Source organism: Hesperophylax consimilis, chromosome 28 (assembly GCF_061612785.1).
Source record: "Hesperophylax consimilis isolate HC1 chromosome 28, BYU_Hcon_1.0, whole genome shotgun sequence".
Lineage (NCBI taxonomy): Eukaryota > Metazoa > Arthropoda > Insecta > Trichoptera > Limnephilidae > Hesperophylax > Hesperophylax consimilis.
The window spans coordinates 4,787,508-4,794,907 of record NC_142863.1 but is presented as its reverse complement, the minus strand read 5'-3'; the positions used below and the strand labels follow the sequence as shown (position 1 = coordinate 4,794,907).

The 7,400-nt window shown below is 32.1% G+C and overlaps 1 non-coding gene across 1 annotated transcript; it reads left to right on the top strand.

The window, feature by feature from the left end:
- The first annotated feature begins 3,807 nt into the window (after nucleotides 1-3,807).
- Nucleotides 3,808-3,879, top strand: TRNAT-GGU (transfer RNA threonine (anticodon GGU)). The gene has a single exon. It is a non-coding gene; the product is annotated as a tRNA-Thr (tRNA).
- The last annotated feature ends 3,521 nt before the right edge of the window (nucleotides 3,880-7,400 follow it).

Sequence of the window (7,400 nt, the reverse complement as noted above, 5' to 3'; positions counted from 1 at the left end):
GAAACCCGAATTGGCTGTTTGAGATCAGTTTGTGTTTATCAAGGTATGCGAGCAATCTTTTTTTCATAGTTTTTTCTAGTAGTTTGGATAGTGAATTGTGTTATAAATGTCATATGTAAGGTCACAACTTGAGTTCGCCGCAGTCATTTGGAATCGAAAATATCCAAAACAAATTTATAAAACACCTATCGTATCGCTTTAGTGATCATCGGTTTGAACCTATCGCTTTATATAAACGCAGAAAAATCTATGATGCTTTATTCTTTTACAAAATCGTGAACTGTCTTGTTGATTCATCATATCTGTTAGAAAAGATTGCATTTCGTTGCCCCAAACAAAACACCAGATCGAACGATTTATTTAGAATACCTCACTGTAAATCCAAATACGCGCAAAACTCTATAATAGGACGTATCTGTGAAAATTATAATACCTTACGAGATTTTCAACTTAAAATCAAATAAATTGCAACTCACTAAATTAATAATTAATAGCTAAAAACACTTTTACTTTTGGGAAAATTATACTATTACTTCCGTAGTTTGTTTTATTATTTTCAATTAGTAACTATAACCATGCGAAAACTGTATCTATTTTTAATATTATGTAGGTACTTCTTTAACATTTCATGGAATTTAATTGGTCTATAACATATTCATGTTTATTGTTATATTTCACTGTACGACTATAAGTTTCCTAAATAAATTTAAATAAAAACAAATTTTAAAAAAATAAGTTGATAATTAAAAGTAGATACAATATAAGTGGGTACAGAGTAAAACAGAAATAATAATATAAAAGATATTGAACATGACGTTAGCAATGTAAATATTTTTTTCGGAAGATGCACATTTAATTTTATTATGGTTCGGACGGTGATATAGCGGGTGGGACTTCAACACTTCTAATTTTAAGCTGCCATATAATGTTGGAGATTTATTGCTTTCCCTACTTGAGATAGACAATAGATAAGGGCTTCAGTAGGTAGTTTACCTAACACTTAAAAATAAGTCCTAAAAATATAATTTACAATGCAACATTAATTTAGAATTTCATAATATAGTTGTAAGACACCGTGTTTATAAATATACCATGCCAAAAATATTACTGTACTTTACAATATAAGGCTATGACATTATTTGTGAACATGTGAGGAAATAATATATGTTTTTATGCTACTTTTAAAAAATAAATGACGAATAAATATAATTCTTATGACAAAAACTATTTGGAATAGGAATTGTCGCATTCCGGAAAGAACAGATACCTAACTGAGTTTTGCAAATATTTTTGTATTTATTATTGTGACGGCTGTTTCGGGGTTCAAGTACTTATAAAACTTCAGTTACGCCACACGAAGGCAACTTATTTATATGATTTTATTTACCCCTTGAGTATTCTTATTTGTATGATGTTTTGGTGTTTTATTAACACACTTTGATCGGGTTATTTTTTCGCCGGCAGACCGCTGAAAATGGGCGAAAATAAAGGTCCCGCGCGAGTTTCTTTAATTTATTTTAAATCGCTATATCTTCGAAAATAATGGAAATATTTTAATAAAATTTTCTACATACTAACTCAGCATACCCAAGCTATAAAATTTCTAGCCGAAAACCAAGTATTATTTCTAATGCAACTTAATAAATCTAAAACAAAGTCATTGTTGGGTCATTAGGGTTCAATTTTTAAAGTATAAACTAGGTTTCAATTTTATAAAATTACAAATTTTTTCGTAGGAAGCAATCACTTTGTGGTTAGACATTATATATTAAATCAAATAAAACACTTTGTTTATTGACCACGACTTTTTTATTATTACATCTAGGTACCGGTTTCGCTACAGTCGAGCTTCATCAGGATGTGAAATATAACTGTTATATTTCACATCCTGATGAAGCTCGACTGTAGCGAAACCGGTAGATGTAATAATAAAAAAGTCGTGGTTAATAAACAAAGTGTTTTATTTGATTTAAAATTACAAATTATTATATTTTCACCAAGCCCAAATCATTATAAAAACAAAAACAATTTCCACATCACTAGTATTGTCAGAGTAACACATTATTTACCCATTCAAATACCACGTGTGCAATTGCCACCCAAAAAACCATCGGAACATGCTAATAATATTGGTTATTTTATTAAATGAAATTTAAAATAATCTCCTCAGAACACAACCGTAGGACAATTTGCTTTTTAAAAACTGGCATTCACTTGTAAATATTTATTATGGTCCGCCTAACTGTGTTCGCCGATACCTGCTTTTGTTAGATGCGCCAGACACTCAGTAGTTGAGTGGGTGCGGAACCGAGATAGAGAGATTTGTTTCGAGTTTCGGGACATAAAAACTCTCGTTCCAGGAATTGAACTATTATAGTAACAGAATATGTTATCTAAATTACTTATTTCGTTGTACTTCAAACGCAATACCTATCAAGTGTCAGGTGTTCAATAATATAGGTCATTTGACGCCCGAGGAAGACATGGCACGATCAAGTGAATCAGATACTCGAGTCGGGCCATGTCAAGAGTCAGAATAATAGAAGAGTATGTATGAGACGATGTATGAATGTGAATGAGGCAAGGAGTGTGTGCCAAGACCGAGTTGTTTGGCGGTCTGTCCTCTCTGCCTACCCCTGCGGGGAAACGGCGTGATGGTTAGTTAGTTAGTTAGTTGAAATATCGATGTACACAAAAGATTCCAAGATAAATACTAAAAAAAGACTTGCATTACAATTTGATAATTACGTACGTATAGTTGGAACCTTTACAGAGAGATTGGTATATAATATTCATATAAAAACATCGGATAATTTCTTCTTTTCTGCCATTGAAATGAGGCGGGCGCAGAAGGTAGAAATACCCTTCCGACATTAAGCATCAATCGACCGAACGCGAACGGGTAGAACTACCCTTCCCGATTAAAGTGTGTTAAGCTAGCTTGGAATGGCTTTAGCTGTGTTTGGTGACCAGAACTGAATATCCTGGTACTTCCCCACCTTCCTCTTCCTCGTCTCATTCCCCTCACCTACCTTCAGTCTCACAACATTCCCCAATTGGGGATAGGCCAGAGTCTCACTCCAGACGGGAGCGATTGAGACTCTTGTGTGGTATTCAATTAAAAAATGTACTGATAGACGCAAAAAGTAGAAGAACAAAATAATATAACTGGAAGTGGGTGTACAAGCGTCCTGGGGGTTTTTACATGTAGGTAGTACAATATTAACATCACAGAAAGTTTTAAAACAAAATAAAGTAATAATAAAAATAAAACTATATTAGATAAAAAAATACAACAAACAAAAATTAAAATAAGACAGCAAACAGAGAGGTTATTAATTTTCTTTTGAATTAACTTAATGTTTATAAGGTAAGGTTTATGCATAGCAAAAAGGATTACAAATTATTATAAGCAATAATTGTTGTAAGGCTGCGATTACACTTGGAAGTTTTTTTTACGTTAAGTGAGTTAAGGCAAAATTATCTATCGAAACGTCACCTATAAAGTGACATGCTGCCAATAGGACTCGAACCCACGGCCTTCTGATTACCGGTCAGCAGCTCTACTTCTGAGCTATGGCGGCTTATCCGCCAAATTAGTCAATGTGTACTTAGTGTTCTGCAAGCAAAATTATTGCTTATTAATTTTTTTCTCACCTGAAAAAACCAACTTCATTTTTGTAGGTAAAGGAATTATTACGGTGCTAATTAATTTAATTAATTAATTAATTAATGGTGCTAATTCTCCCACTTAAGGGCGTCGAGATATGTCTTGATTAATTGACTAATTTGGTGGGTATTAAATAAGCCGCCATAGTTCAGTGGTAGAGCTGCCGACCGGTAATCAGAAGGCCGTGGGTTCGAGTCCCATTGGTGACATGTATTTTTTCTCGGGAGATTTTTCAATTTGTAAGTTTTTTCTCTTACAATAATATTGCTTATAATAATTTGTAACCGAGAGGTTTACAAAAATCTTCTTTAATCATGGTTATTATCTATTAAACTTGATTAATCTTAGTTTATCTTGGTTTATCTAAGTTAATCTTGGTTAATGTTTTGGTAGTCTTAGTTAATAATATGGGTATTCTTTGTTAGTAGCCTCCATACTCAAAAACTATATACAAAAAACAAATATTAATATAAGTACACTGATGCTCGAACTCTGAATTTTGTAAAATAAATGGTTTAGCAACCTAACTTTTACTATTGTCTAATTACCTTGTCATAGTTACCTAAGATTATTTTTGAGAAATAGTTCTTTGCTAATTAGCGCCATGCACTAGTCACCAAACCTGCTGGAGTGTTATTTATTTGTGCGACAATTTTTGTTTCCATTTTTAATTTTGTACCTATTCATGTATGGGATTAACTTGATGACTTAATGAATCCACCCATAAGCGACACTTTGAACTTAAACTCTTGTCTCTAACTGCTCAAGGAAAACATCCCCTCTGCGGGTGTAAAACACTCAGCCAACCTCCAATCATACATATGAGGTTAAAGAAATATCCGAAGAAAGAGTTGAGACTTTAATTAGGTAGGTAGGCAGCTGGGCAGGTAGGTACATTGAAAAAAAATGAAAAATCGTCATACATATCGTGCAATACTTAGTTTTAATAAAGTAGTGCGTATCTCTATTTGATAGCCTATTACTCTTGGAATGCTTTGACATTTACGTGCCTGAAAACTTGAGCAGTAGGTAGTCGTCATCATGACACGAATTGTTCAAGATACCAAACTGCAGAATAGATTTTCAAGCATAGCATAGCATGACAATAGGAATTGTTCTATTGAATAATATTGTAAAAACAGTATATATATATAATTACTCTAAATAACCTCAAAACTTGGTTCGTATACCTACCTGTATTCTCTAATGTGTTTATTGTTATACATGAGAAATATTTTACGTATGCAAATTGCATGGTGTAAATATCTACTGATTAATCTATTGATCAATACATTATTTTAGTAATTGTGGAATGATTTGCCGGCCTCTGTTTTTCCTCCCTCATGCATCATGGGTCTCTTTAATACCCATGTACAGTCTTTCCTCTCCTCAAAAAGACATGTTCAGGCCCAGAAGTAAATTATATTCCTCAGGGCCTCAATGTAAAAAATGGGTTTAAGTAAAGTAAACATTTTTTTCCTGCAATAAGTTATATCTTAGGCCCTTGAGGTGGTTTTTCACAAAAACGACACTCTACAAATAATCAAAATATTTTTTTTACTAGGTATGTAGTTCCTACGTGCTCAAGTGTGAACAGTGTACACTGAGTGCATAATAATAATCGGATAATATTTAGAGCATCGTATTTTGAAAAATCACCTCATGGGCGCTGAAACTATGGTATGGTGATACTATGGCATATCCTTACAACGACACCCTTCGATTATTTTCAGGATTAGCATAACTGATGAATTAGCAAGTCACTTGCCCCAGGACTTGTTGAAATTACAACTAGCTTATGGCAGGATTATTCGTTTATTATATCTTAAAATATCACGTGACATTAATATTTTTTCAAAGACAGACCATTTATTTCATCTTATGTTGTTTTTTTTTAAATGCCACACAATAAAGTCTTTTACAAATTTAGGTACGTTATTATAGGTAAGTTGTGCAAAGTAGTATGACAAGTTTAAAGTACATAATATAATAATAACTGTGTAAAAGAAGTACATAAAAGATAAAATATGATGCGTAAAAGATAGATATAATAGTACAATATTCTTTAAGTGGCAAGTTGAAATCTGGGTAGCCGGTAGAGTCTACGAAGATTCATGTTATTTATGATGATAGAGAAATTATTATAAGCATTCCAGCTATTCTTTGAACACGTATCCTCAGTGATTTTTATATATTATTATAAAAAAGTGATATTACACATAATAAATAAATAAAACAATTTGTTGAGTACGAGACCACAAAAAAATTAAAGAAAAGCTAATAATCATGCGACAGATATAAATATATTAGGAAGATGGCCAACTATATAACAGATGGATAACTTTTTTTTCAAAATAAATGCAAAATATATTATTATTCGTCAGCATTATTCACATCGAATGACGTTATATGATAATAACAGGATATTATTGTAGTACTTATATTATGTAATCAATACATTTATCTTAATAATCTATGGCTTGTCATTGAAGTAAAATCATGTATTATTTCATAGTGCTTTCACACAAACAAAAGTATTGAAATCCGTAAGTCAAAACTTAAACTTTAGATTGTACAGTTTTACACCCGCGCTGTGCAAGCGGGTTCCTTTCAGAGCATCGGACCATCATAATATGATTATTTGCCGGAAATTAAAACAAAAATTATGTCCTAAATGAAAAAAAAAAAGATTATTGACAGTAGATGTAATATGGACGATGGTCCCTTTACTTAATCAATTGTTTATGAAATTTTCCTTAAACTAACTCAACTCTTTTTCTTGTTAGAATGGTAGAATAGAGTCATAAAATAGGTACATAATATTCGTGATAATTACTTATATCAGTGAACGAAATCGTTTTATCTAAAATCAGAAAAAATTGCAATCGCCCAACAAACATTTGGTAGGGCGCTAATGTCAGATGTTGTTAGCTTTGACGAAACAGATTCCAATAAATATAAGGGGGATCAATCAAATTAATAATAATATGACCATTCCGTGATAATTTTATCCAACTCAGTTCTATCTAAACAATAACTTGTTTATTTACGGTGATAAGTTTTTTGTTCGCCAAAAAAGTTGAGAAAATGATTAGTTTACTAATACGGATTTTGTGTTGTTTAGATATATAGAGAGATTATCTTGCCTTTATCGCGAGACTAATTTTAAAAGGGTTCCCAGATTTTAAAATAAAATTTTGAAACATATTTATATTAGATTAGCCGGGCTTTACACACAATTTTTAGAATTCGGATGTAGGTAGTAATTTTTATTTTATTCTTATCGTCAAGTATGCAAAATTTCATCAACATCGCAATAAAACTGTAGATTTGTATAAAAAGCCAAACAAAACATCTGATAATATTAATACTCCAGCGTCTGGACGGTGTAGGCCCTCTGATTGGTCAAATTTAAATTGTCTGTTTCGGTTAAATTCCGCTAACTTGAAAGTTAAGACACGATTTCATACTAAAATAGGATCGCCTCATAATAATACGAGATTTCTTCAAAAGCAACGTTTCTGCTCATATAATTTTTGGATAATATCGAAGAAAATATGTTTTAGAAAGTTCATAATCCATTGGATTAATTACATTACAGTGAAAATTATCCACAGTTACGTGATTATGCTTGACGTTTATAAAAAAAATCACGCGTCCCTTCAATGGCCGATACGCACGGCTATAGATGGCCGACAGAGAGCGCACCTCTGGCGGTTTAAAAACGAAC